This window comes from Callorhinus ursinus, unplaced genomic scaffold (assembly GCF_003265705.2).
Source record: "Callorhinus ursinus isolate GAN/ISIS: 27379988/994484 unplaced genomic scaffold, GSC_fseal_2.0 scaffold26, whole genome shotgun sequence".
NCBI lineage: Eukaryota > Metazoa > Chordata > Mammalia > Carnivora > Otariidae > Callorhinus > Callorhinus ursinus.
In genome coordinates, this window is record NW_027397088.1 from 7,475,402 (window position 1) to 7,496,330 (window position 20,929).

Genomic DNA, 20,929 nt, shown 5'->3' on the forward strand with positions numbered 1-20,929 from the left:
CTTCCTTCCTTCCTTCCTTCCTTCCTTCCTTCCTTCCTTCCTTCCTTCCTTTCTTCCATCAGTAAATATTTATCTAGCACTAACTACTTGCTGACCACTGTATTAAGCACATTATGTAAAATACTGATGTATTTATGTATGTATGTAAAAATGAATAATACATAATTCCTGTCTACCATCAGCTTATATTTTAGAAAAAGGAAAGAAGGAAGGTATCATAATCTTTCCTGATGGGTAGCCCATGGTAGGTAACCGGAGAGAGGAGCAAAACACTGTGGCTTCACAGGGAGAATGTACGGGTTGGCTTTGTGGTGGAAGGAGCCATGAACTGGCCCTCGAAGGATGGTTGGGATTAGAGATCCTGGTGCCCATAAAAGAAGCAGTCTCAGTTCTAGTTCTCTGGCTATCAACCTGGCGTTTCATTCTTAAGGGCTGGGACACACTGTATTTCTGCAGTCATTAGGCAATGAGTTCAATTTTAAATGAAATAGGGTGTATAATAAAAGAGACTTTCACCAGAGCACAGGCTTTTCTGTTAATGCTTGGTTGTGATCCCTGAAAATCAATGAATTAGCAAGCGTTTATTAAAAATTACTATGGACCCAGATGCCAGTCTGAGCCCATCTCCCTGCCAAAGGGTCCCCTTGTCACCCTCCTGAGCAACTCCTTCCCATCCATCCCTCTCTGGCAAGAAGTTATTCTCTCTACCAAGTGTGCCCTCACCCCTTTCATGTTTAACTTGTTGTCTGAGTCCCCATCGTGGTGAGAAGTATGGAACTGACCCAGTACATGACGGTTCTGTGCAGGGTTCCCGTGGAGGGGATGGATGAAGGAAGGAGAGAGAGGGGACGCCTCTGAACAAAGAGGCAGCGTGGAGGTCGGAACAAACAATGAGAAGGGGACCAGAGACTGGAGAGGCAGGCGGCGGGGAGTGGGGAGCAGCAGGTGCTAGGAAATTTGGGGCAGACATAGTGCCTCTAGCAGCCAGGAGGCCCAGACTGTCAGAGCCCAAAGCCACCTGGCTCTGTGCCCTGCAGCTTTCTTCCCACATTTACTTTCCAGAGCCCATGTAGTCACACTCATGCTCCACAATGTTCACCGCAGCCAAGATCATGTTCTTCGTAACTTCCCCAGTTTCCATCCCTTTGGGCTGCAGTAACAAAAATATCATAGAATAAGGAGCGTAGAAACAACAGAAATGTATTGCTCACAGTTCTGGAGGCTGGGAATTCTAAGACCCAGGAGCCAGCACATTCAGTGTCTGGTGAGAGCCTTCTTCCTGGGTCACTGACAACTGTCTCCTTGCTGTGTCCTCACAATGTGGAAGGGGCCAGGTTGCTCTCTGAGGTCCTTTCTATAAGGGCCCTAATCCCATTAATGAGGGTTCCACTCTCATGACCTAATTATCTCCCAAATGCCCACCTCCAAATACCATCACCCTGTGGGTAGGTTTCAACATGAATTTGGGCGGGGTGGGGGGGGGGACACAGACACTCAGACCATAGCACATCTTTTCTTTCCTTTTCTCACCTCATTTTTGGTAATGAAATGGAAGTAATTGAAAGACAGCTTAACACAGAAACTCCTCCTACTAATGCTTAGTTATCCAAACCACTTAGAAGAAAAGATAATTATATAATGTGATAGAGGTGCTAAATATCACTACAATGACAATCATATTACAATATATAAATATATCGAATTAACAAATTGTACACCTTAAATTTATACCATGTGATGTTAATATATTCAAAAGGAAAGAAAGAAAAAGAAAGAAAGAAAGAAAGAAAGAAAGAAAGAAAGAAAGAAAGAAAAAAGAAGAAAGAAGGAAAGAAAGAAAGAAAGAAAGAAAGAAAGAAAGAAAGAAAGAAAGAAAGAAAGAAAAAGAAAGAAAGAAAAAAGAAAAAGAAAGAAAGAAAGAAGCTCTCCTATTGGTCACCTGGTGTCAAGCCCAAACTGGCCTACATCTGCAGTTCTTCAGAATGACACTTTCCACCAACCTAGTGGCAAATGTCATATCTGGAGTTATTGAGAAGAAAAAGGTGCTTATCACTCCTGCCTTGTTCCCTGGCCATTTTTCATAATCATATTGGATTTGCCCACTGTTACCTCTTGAGGTAACACACAATTCATTTGTATTTATGGGTTATTCTTTTTTCATCACAATCATATCCTGAGGGCTGTCTATCCACAGTTATTTGTTTTGTTAAATTCTTTAATTGGATTTCATTATCCAATATTTTATGTGTTTTGACTTCTATATTTCACAGCCAGGTTCAGCGCACCCAGAATGTTGGAATCAGAAAGAAGCACTAAAGTCATCCGCTGAGAGCCATGTCACACTTGTTCTTGCTCTCAGGGAGTTTATTCCTAGAGGCCTTTCAAGGCTGGGAAAGGAGCTCTTAAAAGGAAAAAAAAAAAAAAGGAAATTTTAAAAATCAGCACAACTTTGGAAAGAAACCAATCATCACCTTACCAATGGACACCATGTCATCTCTTCTGGATATTTTCAGAGTGTAAGTGATGATGTTGGCACCATGTTGCAGCCAAGCTCCTTAGGGCAAAGACAGAGGCAAAAGGAGGTCCTGGTGTCCCATCTCCCTGCCCAGTCCCTTGGATTTGTGGCAAAGCCTCGAGGAGAGAAAAGCTGAGCCAGAAGCTGGCTTTATAAGGGATTCAGGGCACCCATGGCATTTTGTAGGGCCCAGTGACCTTATGGTACACAGGTAAGTGGGTAGAACACAGCGTGGCTTGCTTCACAAACCTGGAAGGACCCAGCGCAAAGTGGGAGAAGAGAGAACCAGGCTTAGGCACGGGCGTCATGCTGCCCTGAAACACACAACAGTAGCTTTAAGAGCTCAGACAACAGCGCCAGAGGAGAGTGGTAAAGAACGACATAGGAAAGAGCTGCTCTTGAGCTGACACGAGGCACCCGGAGGTAACCAGACTCAGGTAAGAGGAGCGTCTGGAGAGGTTCTGTAACATGCAAGTGGAATACTAAGTCACTGATGTTTAATTAAGTCATGTTTGGTAGAGTGTCTTCATATGAATCTACAGACGGACACAAGAAATTCCAATTTTACTCGTGGGCAGGATTTCCCTTCCCCAGAACCACATGGGAATGGGGATCCCATTTCCTTACCACGTGATTTCACCCCAGCTCTGTCTGTTTCCCCACTGACATCTGGAACTCCATTTGGACCTACTTGTAACTTTTGTACTATCCTCATACTATTGTTTTTCCCTCTGCTGGAAGACAGACAGGTGTATTGTTCCTATTGTCAGTAGAGTTCCTTCTTCACCATCCTCCTGACAACAGCATCAGAACCTATTGTCTGTTTATATTCTGGCCTAGACCACACCTCTCAACCCCCACAGCAACCCTTTACCTTACCCCCCCCAAGAAAATATGCCATGGGGTCTGGAGGAGAAGAAATTCCAAAGTCAGGGAAATTTACAAAGGATTAGCCAGTTATGTGTATGACAAGAATGAAATTTATGGAGAACGTTGTCCTAACTGCACAGAACAAATTTATAACTAACATTTATTAGCAACTGCTCAGAGCTTTATTATGTCTCTTCCTCTCTAGACTCCACAAAAGTCAGCTATTATCTGAATGTCAGGGGCATGAGCCAGAAGCCATCTAGTAAAAATTCAGACTAGCAAGATAACGAAGAGGTAGTAATTTAGCTAATGAGAACGGAAGACAGAATTGCTGTGGAACCAGTCTCTAACTGTGTTACGAGGACTCCTTGGGCAGACTTCCAGCATGTAGGATACACTTTGTTTCAAAGGAACAGATGCCTTTCATGGAGCAAGATCAAATGCCATGCTTGGGACTACCATTGGGATTGACGGCATCTGTTGTATATGATTATAAAAATTACATGTGATTATAAAAAGTGCCTACTCTTGTAAAACCAGAATCAGTGTCATATGCCTTGGTAAGAAGATGATACTTCTGTGCAAAGCAAAGGAATGCTTATCTTTTGGCCAGACAAAGGCCTATGCCTAGATACACGGTTTGGTTAGTGGGCACACACTGGATTTCAGTCCTCTGTCTCATTTTGTGCAGTCCACAACCTACACAACCTTACCAGTGGCCCAGGCCAAGCTTTGAAATCTCGTCCAACTACATGGCACGTGTTGAAGAAAGAGCACTAAATAAAAGGAATATTCTGCCTCACAGAGACATCGGTCTCTGCCTGTTGATAAATGGTCCCTGATCTCATCATCAGTGCACCCTACCCCAGTACCCACTCACCGCTACCAATAACCAAACTTAATAAGGAGCTACCCAAGTTAAAAATTATTCTGGAGGCAAAACTGCTGACTGAGACAAATACATAGGCTTCCCGCTAATCTTGCTTGTCCCTGCCATTTTTCCAATCAACTTGGAACTGAATTTGTGCCATTATAACAACAAAAAAGTTGTTGGGGCGCCTGGGTGGCTCAGTTGGTTAAGCGACTGCCTTCGGCTCAGGTCATGATCCTGGAGTCCCGGGATCGAGTCCCGCATCGGGCTTCCTGCTCGGCGGGGAGTCTGCTTCTCCCTCTGACCCTCTTCCCTCTCATGCTTTCTCTCATTCTCTCTCTCTCTCAAATAAATAAATAAAACCTTAAAAAAAAAAAAGTTGTTAACATCCTTGTTGCATGACAGTGTCCTTATCCAAAATGCTACTACTTCATCATTTTTGGGATATCACTCCCTCCAAGGAACTTCCCATCGCTGATGCCCAGGCTGGGTTAAAGGGGCTCCTCTAGCACGCTCTCCTTGCCTTGACCACTCTAACCACATTCTATAATTACTTCTTTACTTTCTGTCTGCCTTATTGAGAGCAGAAACAAGGACTCACTCACCTTTACTTGGCTTAAAATATTTGTGGAATGAATGGCCTAAGGAAGAAAAATAATGTTGATTGTGCACTGTATTAGTTTGCTAGGCCTGCTGTAACAAAAGTACCACCAACTGGCTTCGAACAACAGAAATGTATTGTCTCACAGTTCTGGAGGCCAGAAGCCCAAAATCAAGGTATTGTTGGGTGCGGGGAAGAGCCATTCTGTGCTTCTCCTAGCTTCTGGTAGCCCCAGGCATTCTTTGGCTTATAGATGCATTACTTCAATCCTCTGTCTTCACATGGTCCTTTCCCTGTGAGTCTTTCCACCATCTTCCCTCTGTATGCATCTGTCTCTATATCTAAATTTCCCCTTTTATAAGGACACCAACCATATTGGATTTGGGCCGCTCTAATGATCTCACTTTAATTTAATTACCTCTGTAAACACCCTATTTCCAAATAAGGTCATATTCTAAGGTACCAGGGGTTAGGACTTCAACACATCATTGGGGAGGATACAATTCAATCTGTAACATGTGCCTATTATTTAGCCAGCATTTCCATGCAGGTAATTTTACTTAATCCTCATAGAAATCTAATGCAGTAGGTAGTATAGTTCCCATTATCGATAATATTACAAACTGAGACTCTTGGGAGAGCACAGGCTAGCAATTAGCGAAGCCACGTTTAGTACCCATGTGTATGTAACTTCGATGCCAGACAGAGTATCATGGTGAAGACGAGCATGGACTTGGGGTGCAGATGGACCTCAGTTGAAAATTCTGCCCCTGCTACTTCTGGGCCATGTGGCCTCCATCCCCTCACCTGTTAAATAGAGATGATGACAGAACCAAAGTGTTTGTGTCATTTGGAGACGTGATACAAGTAAAATGATTACCATATAGTGTCTAGTACAGAGACTGCCAAAAATTAGCTAATATCATATCATGATATTACTCTAACATCTTCCTGAGAAACAGCCTCAGAGACAGCACCAGATTTCAGTTAGAAATGAGGCACGAGTTGCTGGTTCATCCATGGAGGGTGAAACTTTTCTAGCAAAGTCCACCCAACCTTGTATTCATGAAGAAACCCTCTGTTTCCTTTCTAACACTCCCCTCCTCCAGCTCTGATATGATATTCTGAGCAAAACAGGAATGTCCAGGAGAAGCAGCCCAGTCCAGACATCCTCTCCTCTGACACAGTATTCCACTGCCACTAGCTCGCTAATCTGTCCCTTCCCCAACTTTGTCCCTATCGTTATCATTTCACAATGACACGTAACAATGGGATACGTCAAGCAACCACAAGCCACAGAGATCCTCTAGAGATCTTCAGTCAAAGGATACCTAAGGCATGAGAAGAGCTGCATCTTGAATCCTTAAAAATCTCCAACAAAGCAAAACACACTTTTCTGGAAGTTCTTTTTTCTTTCTTCTTTTTTCAATTTTAGAGAGAGACAGAGAGGTAGGGAGTGGCAGAGGGAGAGAGAGAATCTTAAACAGGCTCCACCCCCACCGTGGAGCCTGACGTGGGGCTCAATCTCACAACCCTGAGATCATGACCTGAGCCAAAATCAAGAGTCAGCCCTTAACTGACTGAGCCGCCCAGGCGCCCCTGGAAGGTCCTTCCAATAACTAGCAACCTAACAGTCCTGAAGTCTGCATCTTACCCAAACCCCATTCTTTCTTTCCTTTGTGCCTAAGGTGGTCTAAACTTGAAAGTGTGATGCCATTGAAAACAGATCAGGGTTGAGAACCAGCAACATCACTTCCCAGTTACGTGACCATGGGCAAGCTACTTAATTTTTCTGTCTCCCCTTCTGTAAAATGGAATAACAGTTTCTGCTTCACAGATCCTTCTGTGGAATATGTAACATGTAGGGCTTTAGTAGTCCCTTCTTCCTTTGAGTCATTTGTACCTGCTCATGTGCAAACATATATTTATATAGAACATTAGAACAATTCTACATACAGACTGAGAGATAATATGGACTCTAAATCCACTGATGCAACTTGTATCTTAAAATACAAAGGTTTGCCTGGTGAAAAAATTCTGGAGATGGACAGCAGTGACAGCTATGCAGAAAAGTGAATATACTTAATGCCACTGAAAACTTAAAAATGGCTAAAGGTGCATGTTATGTTGTGTATAGTTTTACCAAATTTTTTTAATTTGAAAAAAAAATAAAATGAGTTCATTCTGAGTCTATTTGCCTTAGTGGGCAAGAAAAAGAGAATGGGAACATAAAAGTTTAATATTTGACATAGTCTCCCCATTAATCTAACATTTTTCACAAAGGGTTCACTATTGTATAAATCTTTTCAGATTTCTTTGGTCCTGAAATTTTGGCAGACATCAGCACTATAATAAAAACGTGTTCAAAGGCATTGTGTAAATTTTTTCTCAAGATGCTTTGTTCTTTGTTAAGGGTAACAGTCCCTTTAACTGAAGCTGGGAACAGATTCAAACTCTTATGGTAATGGGACAGGAAAATATCTCTTATCAGAGAAATGCAGAGAGGGAAGATCTTGGCCCTCTTGAACTTCATATTCTTAGGATGATTCCCCACCCCCCACCCATTTTCCCTCTCGCTCTCTTTCTCTTTCTCCAAAGGAAAGAAAAGAAAGAAGGTCACTGAATGATGCAAAGCAAGCAAACGAATGTGTTCAAATATCCCAGAAACAGTGAAAAAGGAAAAACACTTCACTGAGAATCCGTGGCCTTGAGCACGGTGACTTTGGATTTACCTGAAATGGCTTTTTTGCAGTCCTTATTATGGGCTTGTTTTTAAGAGCACTGTACTAGATACTTTCTTACAAATTAGATAATTTAAAAGTCACCACTACCCTGCAAACTAATACCATCCCCCTTTAAAAGACTTTTTAAATGAAGTTCAAAGAGGTTAAAATCAATTATCCAATTATCACGATTGAAACTGGTACCCGGTCAATAATTTAAGTAGAGCTATTCTTAGCAGAACTACATTTTTTAAAAAAGATTTTATTTATTTATTTCACGCAGAGAGCACAAGCACGGGGAGCGGCAGAGGGAGAGGGAGAAGCAGGCTCCCTTGCTGAACAAGGAACCCAATGCGGGACTCGATCCCAGGACCCTGGATCATGACCTGAGCCATAGGCAAGCCACTTAACCAACTGAACCACCCAGGCACCCCAGCAGAACTATATTTCTGATAAAGTGTGGAGACCAGCCATATTGAGTGGGGCAGAGTGTCAGCCCCCAACCAGGGCCTTTGTCCAAGTTCTTGAAGCTACGTGAAGGTAGAGTCTCACTGCCCTCGTTTGGGAGCAGTGTGGAGCCCTGCTGACTTGTCAGGAGTTCTTTGACGGCCAGCTGCTCCACAAGTATCTGTTGCCATAGCTTTTCCACACCACCAGCCTGCCTCTTTCAGAGTCCAGGGCCGCACAAGGGGATTCGCCTGCCATTTTTTCTTGTGAAGGGCCCACACAGGTGTAGACCATAAAGCTCAACCACTTACCTACACTTCTCTGTACTATGTTTGTATCTCTAGAAGATTACATTTCTCTGAAACGTTTCCAATTTTCATCAGTGCCTTTATTCTCCCCTTCTTGTGGAAAACAAAACACAAGTCTCTCAAGCAGCTCACCAACCTTGCACATAAGCCAACACACAGATTCAAACCTATGTAAAAGAGAAAGTATGTGCTTGACAGAGCCCAGGTCTCCCCCCAAGAGTTCCCAAGGCTCTCAGAGCCCTCCAAGACACAGCCATGTGGGGTACTCAGGGTGTAAGAGAGAAGAGATGACATATTGAGAAAGCCAAATGAGGCATAGCAGCTGATGTGGCCCATCAGCCACACAGTTCCAGGCCGTGGAGGCCCACATGGGGGAAAAAAAACAACACATTCTGAGGTAGAAACTAATAGACCCTTAGAGATGTTTTTAAGTCTGTCAATAAAAAGATAACACATGTAAAGTGCTCAAAGCCAATACTTGACATATATACAACAAACGCCCAATAACGAGACCTACCACCACCCACTATTATTATTACTGCATGATTTGGGACACATTTTGATCCAATCAAAACTGTGTATTGGGCTTAGCATGTCACTCAAAGATAATATGTCCTAACTAACCATTTACGGCCTCAGGAAAGACCCAGGGATCTTTCTTCCATGGAGTTTAGAAAAAAAGAAGCAGAGAATCAGCTTCTGTGTATCCGAAAGATGGGCCCACGGAGATTCCCATGTGTTTGGCAAGTGGAATGAAGCTCTTGTTCTAACTGCAAGACTGTTAAACAGCCTCCCAGCTGTGATGTGGTTCCTCACATAGACTCTTCTGCAGAGGTAGAGGTGGGGGGTGGAATCCCAGAGTCCTTACATAAAATGGGAGTGGGGTCTGAGTTTGAGTTCCAGCCTGGTCATGGATGATGGATAAGCTGCCTAACTTTGAGTACATGTTTTCACCTTCCTGGTCTCATTTGCCTGCACTAAATGATCTCAGCTATCTTTTTGGCCCTTACATCCTACATGTTTGAGCTTTCCAGCCCACTGGCAGTTTCACTTTTCAAGGCAACTAAATAAACTCAGTGTTCTTTATCAATTCACCTCTCCTGAGTTTAAAATGAACCACTTCCTCTGATGCTGGTTATTCCAGGGATAAGTGATAAAAATTTGGTTTCTGGACGTACCAGCCTGACAGCAAAGCCCCACATCATGGAGAGGCACCCAAGATGTGGTCTTTCAAATCCCTCAACTACAATACGCTCCAGCATCTTTTCCATCTGCACAATAAAGGTGCAGTCAAACCTCTGTCTGCAAAGAATGACTGAGCTTTAAAAAAAAAAAAAATCATGAATTATACATTTGGATAAATACAAGCTACGCTATTTATTTATTTTCCAGGTGTTGCCGGGTAGCAAATTTATACTACCAGTCAAATAGGAAGAAAAAATGTGGTCTGTTTAGTTTGGATCTATACCAGATTCTGTTTTCCTACTGAGCTCCCACTCTTATGTAGCAGAGAAAAGAGGATTATAGACCGATTTCCCATCTTAGTTAGATGTAGTGACTTCAACAGTCCCTTTGGTATTCATGTACGGGGGAATTGTATTTCAGTCCCCTTACTTCCAAACCCACCTCTTCCCAATGGTACCTGTTATATGGGGGAGGAGGCCTCCTATGACCTCATGGTGGCGGAATAAAGGGATTTGGGGATCCAGGACCTATCCGCAGCCCCAGCTTATCTTGGTCAATCTGGCACTAAGATGTTCTGATTTTGTCTGTTGGATCCGCCAGTCTGCTGATGATATCTGAGCCTCATGACCCTGTGGTCAGTTCCATTTCTGTGAATCCTCCCACTGACTCAGCCTTCTTTCAGCTCTCACTGGTCAACAGACAGCTGAATCTGAGTTCCTTGACCAGGCTCTGCGGTGGGGATCTTCACCTTACCACCGCAGGCCCATGGTTTTCAGTCTAGCATTTATGTGATTTCACAAACCAGGTAGGGTTTAGAGTATTAACCAGACTTGCTCTCTGTCCAACCATGGCATACTACCATGTTCGATCACACCTTGCTAATATAGTCCCTGCATAACATTGTCTTCCAGGGTTCCAAATGGTGAAGAGGGAAAGCATGCCCCGCCCCCTGCCCCCATCATGTTCCCTTTGATCTATCTGTCACAGTACTATGCTGGTAACTTAACCACAGGCTCTCCAGGAGTTTGAAGTGTTTGCCAGTTATCATGGTGCAAATATCCCCACGATGTCAAATTTCAAGCTGCAAACTCTTTTAACAATCAGGTTGCAAAATTCCTGAAATTTTAACAGTCAGTTCCAAAGAACTGATACAAGCCAGCTCCAAAACATCTCTGATACCTGGGCATTCTCAGTTCTCCACAGTACAAATAGAGAAAATTGCAACACACTTCCAACCAGCTACCTCTCCTGCCTCTTTTTCACTGTTTTTTCTCTCATCATCTCCCAGGATGGAAAGGGATGGATTTTCCCTCATTCTGCTACCCAGAGCAACAAGCTGCACAACTAAGGCATACTGTGGAAAGAATGGACCCCCCCCCCACCCACCACCCAGGCATGGTTCTTGAGATGCTTAATAAGAGCTAAAAATATTATAAGACGTTTTCCTTTACCAAAACTTATTGTCAGGCTGGAAAAATCAATTTTGAACATTAGAAGCTGAACATTCAGTTATTCATATTAGATCATTTCTATTGATCTATCTTCAAGTTCATTGGCTCTTTATCATTTCCATAAAGCCCACTCAGGTTTTAAAATTTTGGTTACTGTATTTTTAACTTTTACAATTCCTGTTTGGTTCTTTTCACCATTTAGTATTTTTTGTTTGCTGAGACTTTCTATCCTCTCATTCATTTCAAGAAGGTTTGCCATTACTTCTTGGAGCTTTCTTATAATTGCTGCTTTAAAGTCTGTCAGATAATTCCAATATCTATGATATCATGGCTTTGGCATCTGTTGGATCTTTTCCCATGCAAGTTAAAATTTTCCTGGTTCTTTGTATGCTAAGTAATTTTAGATTATTTCCTGGATATTTTGGATATTATGTTTTAAGTCTCCAAGTCTTATTTCAAACCTATGGGGAATATTGATGGTTTTGTTTAGACAGGGAAACTGCTTTGTTTAGCAGGCTCTGTTGGGTTCCAGCTGCTCTGCCCATGTGGTTTAAATATCAGTAACATTGTCAAAGCTTTTGCAGCATTATTCAGATGTGTCCCACATGTGTGCCACCCAGTGGGTAGTCTGGGTGCTGGTGCTGGTCTAACCAATGGGTCAGTTCTCAAAGTCTATGACATTCTGTTTAGGCTCAGACCCATTCATGTGCAGCTCAAGGGTGAGTCCAGCTGTTCAAAAACAACTTTATAAGATTGCTTTCCTGAGCTCCTTCCTTTCTGTGATTTCCCCAATATTTTCTGGTCTTTTCAGTCTCCAGCCAAAATGTGGGGACTTATTTACTCAATCTGACACACACTTGGTGCAACTGAGCCCATGCCTGGGACCAAGCAATGAAAGAAAGTTTAAAAAAAATAACAAGGGTCCAGCCCATCTTCTTGGGACCACAGCTTTACCGATTGGAGAGGAAGTTCCCCTCCCTCACAGTTTTGGGACTCCCATTGCTGCCACTGTTCCTGCTGCCACCAAAGGATTGTTTAGGGACTGAAATGAAAGAGGATGAAGAAAAGAGGAAAAATGGGGATTTTCCCACTTTCTGTTACTATTAAGAGATCCCTTATCCACTCCTCAAGTCTGAACCAGAGGGCTTCTCCTAGATCTTTCTTTGTGCTCGTGCCACCTTCCAGGTTTCAGGCTGTGCTGAGTCCAGGAAATATTGGAAAGAAATGTAAACTCACCACTGGCTTAGTGATACTTCAACTGTTGATCTTCTCTGATCCATTTGCTCCTATTTACTTTCAGAGTCCTTAAATAGCTGCTCCATGCATTCTATCCAGGTTTTACACCTGATTTAAGAGGGAAAGACTGGATGGGGTGTGTTTAATACATCTTATCCAGAACTAGAACCCTCACAAGGTAGTCAGAAAAATCTTTCTAAAGCACAAATTTGGCCATACCACTCCTGTGCTTAAAGTTCTATAAAGCCCCCTGCCTTGTGCCCTCAAAGCCCTTCATCTGTGATTCCACCCACTCTATGATCTGGCCTCTCCTCCTCTCTCCAGTTTCCAACCACTCCCACTTTTCAATCTACTCTGAGGCAACTGAGCAATTGCAACTCCTGGAGTGCACAGTGCCTCTCCTGACCTAGCCTTTGCCCATGCGGCTCCCTTACCTAAAATGTGCTTACCCCTTCTTTCCTGGCTACTTCCCCATAGGTCTTAGTTGAGGTGTTGCTTTCTCTAGGAAGATGTCTCTTATGCACAAGAATGGATTAGTTTTCTCTACAATGAGCTCCCATTGTATTTTTATCACAGTACTTCATCACTGTGTGCTACAGTTATCTGTTTATTTATCTGTCTTTCCCACCAGACTGTGAGCACCTTGCAGGCAAGCATAGTGCTTTCATGAATGAGTTTCTAATAAAAGGTCTGGCACATAGTTCGTTCTAATCAATATCTGTGGAACTGAACTATGCCCATACCAACAATGCCCCTGAGAAGTGGATTTTCCACCCCTGAACTGCTGCTTCCTTGGTTCAGGCCCCTGGTCACTCCTTGCCATTTGGTGCTCTGTCAACAATATGCTCCACCCTGGATCTTAGACTCCATCCCAGATCCTGGTTTGCACCTCTCTGAACTTCCATTGTCTGAACCCCCGGATTTTTGAGCCCATCTTTAGACTCAGGTATCTGAGTGCTGCTCACTCAGTGACCACCCCTTGACCTCAGACAGTATATTTAGAATTGATTAGTATTAAGTATTCCCCATGCTCTAGCATGTAGATTTCCTCTACCTGACCCTCGTCCAAGCCCCTATTAGCCACCAAATACTAACCATATGGACCATGATTTTGGGGTTCACTTTACCATCCCACCCATCTGCCTACCTAGACCTGCATTGTAAAAAAGAAATCTGATGTGCAAGCCATAGCTATAATTTTAAATTTTCTAGTAGCCACATTTTACAAAAGGAAAAAGAAACAGGTGAAATTACCTTTAATAATATATTTTATTAACACAATATATCCAAAATTTATCATTCCAACATGTAATCAATATTTCTAAAATTATCCAAGAAATATTTTACATTCTTGTGTTCATACTAAGACTTCAAAGTCTAGTTTGTATTTTACATTCACGGCACATCTCAATTTGGGATAGCCTCATTTCAAGTGCTTAATGGCCACATGTGACCAGTAGATGCTATATTGGACAACTTGGGACTGGAGACTGGGCATCAAATTGCTAGCAATAGCTAACGCTTACTGTGTACTTACAACATGACCAGCGCTCTGTACTGAGCCTCTAAGCTTTTTCATGCATTGTCTAATTTAATTCTCACAACAACCCCATAAACTAGGGACTATCACAAATGAGGAATAATCTCAAAAATTAAGCCCAAAGTGACACAGTCGTTCAATGGCAGAGCCAAAGCTAGAATCAGACTGGTTTATCTCCAGGTCCATGTACTAACTCCTCTTCTAATGCCTCATAACCTGTAGGGCACTTAGTAAACAGAATTTGCTATTCTTCAGTTGTCACACATTGAAAATACACATAAGGGTTAAAAATGGTATGGGTAACATAGCTAAAAAGTTTAGATGGGTACAATCATGTTTTGAAAGTCATCAGAGAGAACAGCCATATCCTTCCAGAAAACAGCCCATGTGCCATGGTCAAAGAATGGTACTGGGTTGAATTAATGACAAGCCCAATGAAGGGTAACATTTATTATGTTCTGAAGCTTTGAAAGCTTCAAAAGGAATTAGTTTAGAAAAAGTTAATTTTCAACAGATTTGGCAGACAATTAAAATCAAGCTGGTTTCCTTCTTGGTCCCTTCATTCAGCAAACTCTGTGAACCTGGCACACAGTGGGGGGATTTAAGCTGCTTTTTCACATGCTGTTTTCAAAGACTTCTCCATGATGAACATCAGTGGTTTCCTTCTCTTGTCCTTGCTAACTAAGAGGGACGCCATCCTAGCAACAGAAAGGTGGGATCCGCTAGTACCCTCAGCCAATGGGATAAATATCATCTCCCAGTCACCGTCCTGGGTGATTAAGTTTTTCTTTGTGCCATCATTTATACCATGAGAAATATTATTCCTATAGCCTTCAGGCTTTACATACAAAATGTAGATCTTTTTCAATTAGGATTAAGTTCCATTTCGAGGGACAGAAAATCAAGCAGTGATTTACAAAGATAAAAGTTTATTTTTCTCTCCCATGAACTTAGGCTGTCCATAATCAGTGAGTTTGGGTTTGTTTCATTTTGGGGCTTCATCATCCTTCCACAGAGGGCTTCTGTCTCATGGTCCAAAAAGGCTATTCAGGTATAGTCATCTCATCATAATCCAGCCAGTAAGAGAAGAGAAAGGGCAGGGAAGGAGTGCACAGTCCTTTTCTTTTAAGAGCCATTTCCGAAAGTTGTTTATGCAGCTTACACATATACCATATTGGCCAGAACTCAACACAAGGCCATTAAACTTCAAGAGAGGACAAGAAGTGTAATCTTTGCTCTGGGTGTCTGCAGCAGCAATGAGAATGTGCCTCTTGGATCTCTGATGGCAGGAAGTGTAATTGTCCAAGGCATTCTAAAATCCATCATGGCTGTTGTGGTCAGGAGGGAGCTGCAGTCACAGAAAAGGGCCAGAGACAGACTAACACACAGGAGAGCACACAGGAAAAATGAATCCCCATAGCAACTGGCTTAGAAAGAGAGAGGGCCTGAATTTTGTGAGTTCTTACAACCTGCAGAGCTTAAAGTCTGGAGTTTTAAAGGTTCAGCATGCTTGGCTCTGGGAGAGCTTAAAGGACAGTGGAGCTACTCTTGGAGAAAAAGCAGGGCAAACAGCCCTTGGACACACAGTGTGGAAACAGCAATCTGAAGAACACCTGGGGCACACAGTGGAGGGGTTAGTTGCTCATCTCAGAACATGTCCCAGAGAGGCAACATTCACAGAGAGACCCCTCCAGAAAAAAAGGAAGTGGCAGGGGCCATTTTCCTCCTCCACACCTTAGCATAAAAGCACTGGGCCACCTGTGGGAACCAGCATAGCACCAACACTTACTACCTAACTTGCTTACACCAAGCCCTACAGCCCTGTACTCCAGTGTAACTATCCTTCTCAGTCATGCTTGCCTCAGTCCCAGTGTGCCAGGCCCCTTCCCCCAGAACACCAGCCCAAACCCCTGCCAACACTGTGTCTCCAGATGCAGCCTTGGTTCCAGTGGTGGCAGCAACAGGTCTCATTTCACAAGCAGACCAGAGACCATCTAGTTAAAACACGCCACATTAGGGCCAGCGACCCAACACTGCCCACAACAGGCAAACAGAGCATCTGCAGATGACTGGCCTGAAGAATAAAGTGGCCAGGATCCAGCAGCAGGATGCATGCAGCACACATTGGAGACACTCCCAGAAGTGCCAGGCCCAGGGGAACAGGGGACACTACATTGTAGGTTACTGCAGGAACTCTTCTTCATAAAGCCATTACCCTCAAGAACCGGAGATGTAGCTGACTTTCCTAACACAGAGACTTAGACAAAATGAGAATTCAGAGGAATTTATCCCAAATGAAAGAACAGGACAAGGCCATGGCCAGAAATCTAAGCAAAACAGCTATAAATAGCATGCCTGATGGAGAACTTATAGCAGTGATCATAAGGATACTCACTCGCTTTGAGAAAAGAATAGAGGACCTCAGTAAAACCATTAACACAGAGATAAGAAATAACATAGCAGAGATAAAAGGCTCAATAAGTGAAATGAGAAACACAGTTGATGGAATGAACAGCAGGCTGGAAGAAGCAGAGGAATGAATTAATGACCTAGAAGACAGAGTAATGAAAAGTAATCAAGCTAAAGAAAAAGAGTGAATAAATAACTATGTAAAATGAGAATAGACCTAGGGAACTCCGTGACTCCATCAAATGTAATAACATTTGTATTATAGGAGCCCAGAAGAGAAGAGACAGAAGAGGGGGCAGAGAATTTATTTGAAGAAATAATAGCTGAAAACTCCCCGAATCTGGGGAAGGACATATGGTAATTAAAATGGCAAAATGTAGTGATATAGAAAAAATATTAAAAGCGTCAAGACAAAAGAAGACAGTTATATACAAAGGAAAAACCATAGGCTATGGGGGGATTTTTCAGCAGAAACTTTCCAAGCCGGAAAGGAGTGGCATGATATATTCAAAGTGCTGAATTCAAATGAAAAACCCGCAGCCATGAATACTCTATCCAGCAAGGCTATCATTCAGAATAGGAGAGACAGTTTCCCAGGCAAATAAAGACTAAAGGAGTTCATGACCACTAACCACCCCTACAAAAAATATTAAAGGGGAATCTGAGTGGAAAGGAAAAATTAAAAATGACAGTATGAAGGTAGGAAACACAAAGGCAGTAAAAATGAATACTTCTGTAAAAAAAATCAATCAAGGAACTCACAAAATAAAATAATGTAAAATATGACACCATATGCATAAACGTGGGGAGGGGAGTAGTAAAGAATGGGTTCAAACTTAAAAAGACCATCAACTTAATATAGACTGCTATATGCAGAAAGGGTTATATACAAACCTAATGGTAATCACAAATTAAAAAACCACTAATAAATTTGCAAAGAAAGAAGAGGAAGAATTCCAAATGTATCATTTAAAAACCCAGTAAAACATGAAAGAGAGAAAGACAAGAAAGGATCAGAGAAAATCTTCAGAAACAACCACAAAACAGGTAACAAAATGTCAATAAATACATATATATTATAATTACTTTGAATTAAATGGATTAAACACTCCATACAAAAGACATTGGGTGACAGAATGGATAAAAAGAAAAAAAAAGACCCATCTATATGCTGCCTACAAGAGACTCATTTTAGACCTAAAATCACCCGCAGATTGAAAGTGAGAGGATGGGGGCGCCTGGGTGGCTCAGTCGTTAAGCGTCTGCCTTCGGCTCAGGTCATGATCCCAGGGTCCTGGGATCGAGTCCCACATCGGGCTCCCTCCTTGGGGGGAGGCCCGTTTCTCCCTCTCCCATTCCCCCTGCTTATGTTCCCTCTCTCGCTGTCTCTGTCTCTGTCAAAGAAATGAATAAAATCTTTAAGAAAAAAAAAAAAGAAAGTGAGAGGATGGAGAAACATCTAGCATGTAAATGAATGTCAAAAGAAAGACTGGGTAGCAATACTTATATCAGACAAAATAGACTTTAAAACAAAGACTGTAACAAAAGACAAAGAAAGACAGTATATATAGTAATAGAAGGGACAATTCAACAAGAAGATATAACCTTTGCAAATATTTATGCACTCCACGTGGGAGCACCCAAATACATAAAACAGTTAATAACAAACATAAAGGAACTAACCAATAATAACACAATGATAGTAGGGGATTTCAACACCCACCTACATCAATGGACAGATCATCTAAACAGAATATCAACAAGGAAAAAATGGCTTTGGATGACACATTGGGCCAGATGGATTTAACAGATAAATTCAGAATAGTCCATCCCAAAACATCAGACTGCACAATCTTTTCAAGTGCACATGGAACATTCTCCAGAATAGATCACATTTTAAGCCACAAAGCTAGCCTCAATAAATTTAAAAAGATCAAAATCATATCATGCATCTTTTCTAACCACAATGCTATGAAACTCGAAATCAACCACAAGAAAAAAATCTGGAAAGACCACAAATACATGGAGATTAAGTAACATGCTACTAAGCAATGAATGGGTCAACTGGAAAATAAAAGAAGAAATTAAAAAGCACATGGAAAAAAATGAAAATGAAGACAATGGTTCAAAACCTTTGGGATGCAGCAAAAGCAGTTCTAAGATGGAAGTTTATAGCAATACAGGCCTACCTCAAGAAGCAAGAAAAATCTCAAATAAATAACCTAACCTTACACCTGAAGGGGATAGAAAAAGAAGAACAAACAAAACCTAAAGCCCACAGAAGGAAGGAAATAATAAAGAGTAGAACAGAAATAAATGATATAGAAGCAAACAAACAAACAAAAAACCAATAGAACAGATCAATGAAACCAGGAGCTGTTTCTTTGGGGAAAAAAAATCCATAAAATTGATAAACCTCTAGCCAGACTTAACAAGAAAAATAAGAGAAAGGACCCAAATAAATAAAATTGCAAATGAGAGAGGAGAAATAACCAACATTACAGAAATACAGTTATAAGAGAATATTATGAAAAACTATCTGCCAACAAATTGGACAACCTAGAAGAAATGGATAAATTCCCAGAAACATATAAACTACCAAAACTGAAACAGAAAGAAATAGAAAACTTGAACAGACTCATTACCAGCAAGGAAACTGAATCACTGATCAAAAAACTCCCAACATGGCTTCACAGGCAAGTTCTACCAAACATTTAAAGAGTAATTAATACCTATTCTTCTCAAACTATTCCAAAAAATAGAAGAGGGAAGGAAACTTCCAAATTCATTCTATGAGGACAGCATTACCCTAATACCAAAACCAGATAAAGACACTACAAAAAAGAGAGAGAGAGACAGAGAGAACTACAGGCCAATATCTCTGATGAATAGAAATGTAAAAATCTTCATCAGAATACTAGCAAACCAAATCCAACAATACATTTTTAAAAAATCATTCACCACAATCAAGTAGGATTCATTCCTGGGTTGCAAACGTGGTTCAATATTAACAAGCCAATCAGTGTGATACATCACATCAATAAGAGATAAGATAAGAACCATATGATCATTTCAATAAACACAGAAAAAAACATTTGACAAAGTATGACATTCATTCACAATAAAAACCATCAATAAAGTAGGTTTAGAGGAGACATACCTCAACATAATAAAGACCATATATGAAAAACCTACAGCTAACATCATCCTCAATAGGGAAAAACTGAGAACCTACAGAATGGGAGAAGATATTTGCAAATGATATATCTGATAAAGGGTTATTATCTAAAATATATAAAGAACTTATACAAATAAACACCCAAAAAGCAAATAATCCAATTAAAAACTGGGCATAAGTAGTGAACAGACAATTCTCCAAAGACATTTGGATGACCAACAGACACATGAAAAGATGCTCAATATCACTGATCCTCAGGGAAATGCAAATCAAAACTATAATGAGATATCACTTCACACCTGTCAGAATAGCTAAAATCAAAAACACAAGAAACAACAGGTGTTGACAAGGATGTGGAGAAAGGGGAACCCTCCCACACTGTTGGTGGGAAGACAAACTGGTGCAGCCACTGTGGAAAACATTATGGAAGTTCCTCAAAAAGTTAAAAATAGAACCACCCCACGATCCAGCAACCACATTACTGAGTATTTACCCAAAGAATACAAAAACACTAATTCAAAGGGATACATGCACCCCAAGGTTTATAGGAGCAATATCCACAATAGCCAAAATATGCAATGAGCCCATATGTCCGTTGGTGGATGAATGGATAAAGAAGATGTGGTATATATACACTGCAATATTACTCAGCCATCAGAAAGGATGAGATCTTGCCATTTGCAATGATGTGGACGGAATTAGAGGGTGTAATGCTAAATGAAATAAGTGAGTGAGAGAAAGACAAATACCATATGACTTCGCTCATCTGTGAAATTTAAGAAATAAAACAAGTGAACAAAGGGAAAAAAAGAGGGAAAGAGGCAAACCAAGAAACAGATGCTTAACTCTAGAGAACAAACTGATGATGACCAGAGAGGAGGTGGGTGGGGGGCTGGGTTAAGTAGGTGATAGGGGTTAATGAGTGAACTTGTGATGAGCATCGACTGATTAAAATAAAAACTTTTAAAAGACTGAGGTCTCTTACTGCATAAGTAGGGACGTGTCTTACACCCAATAATTTTTTTGTAGGTAACAATTTTCACTTAAGTCCCTAATTTTGTACTGATTTTCCAAAATGATTGATAGAGTAACATAAATGCGCTAAGAAATCAGCTTTAGAAAGTGGACAGGAGGTTTTAGAAACTCAGATAAAGGCTAAACACCTATTTTGGAAAAAGCTAATGAATGCTGAGTGAGAAGGTGTAACAAATTGCTCTTACGGATTCTTTTCCCTATTGCCTCAAATGCGAACAGTCCACTGTATTTTTTACTTTTACGTCATTCTTCTGTCTGCTTTATCATTCTTGCTAATATGAAATCTACCAATAAATACTCTATTTAAAGAATAATTCTTATTTCCCTTTTGCGCCACACAGAGCTTATAAAAAAGGCGAATACTGGGGTAAAGGAAGCTTTCCTGATACAGTCCATACTGTGTAGTTCACAAGATCAGCCAGAAGGTGGCAGTAGTGACCAACGGGAAAATCCCGACGCTGGACCTCTATCAGCTTTTCATTGTCCTGTGGATGCTTCCTGGATCTAATCTGATGCTTATGAAAGCGATTTCCTTCTTACAAAACACCAGGCCCAAAAGA

The 20,929-nt window shown here is 41.3% G+C and overlaps 1 long non-coding RNA gene across 2 annotated transcripts in view; it reads right to left on the minus strand.

Moving 5' to 3' along the window:
* LOC141370089 (uncharacterized) overlaps positions 1 to 12,313 on the minus strand; it is a 28,919-nt gene extending 16,606 nt beyond the window's left edge. The window contains exons 1-4 of one of the 2 annotated variants that reach the window (XR_012373812.1): positions 12,208 to 12,313; positions 9,514 to 9,655; positions 8,339 to 8,502; positions 1,042 to 1,150 (exon numbers count right to left, since the gene is read on the minus strand). This is a non-coding gene — a long non-coding RNA (uncharacterized lncRNA). Of the gene's footprint in view, positions 1 to 1,041; positions 1,151 to 8,338; positions 8,503 to 9,513; positions 9,656 to 12,207 lie in introns of those variants that run through there. The other variant, XR_012373811.1, reaches the window with a different exon arrangement.
* Between the last annotated feature and the right edge of the window lie 8,616 nt (positions 12,314 to 20,929).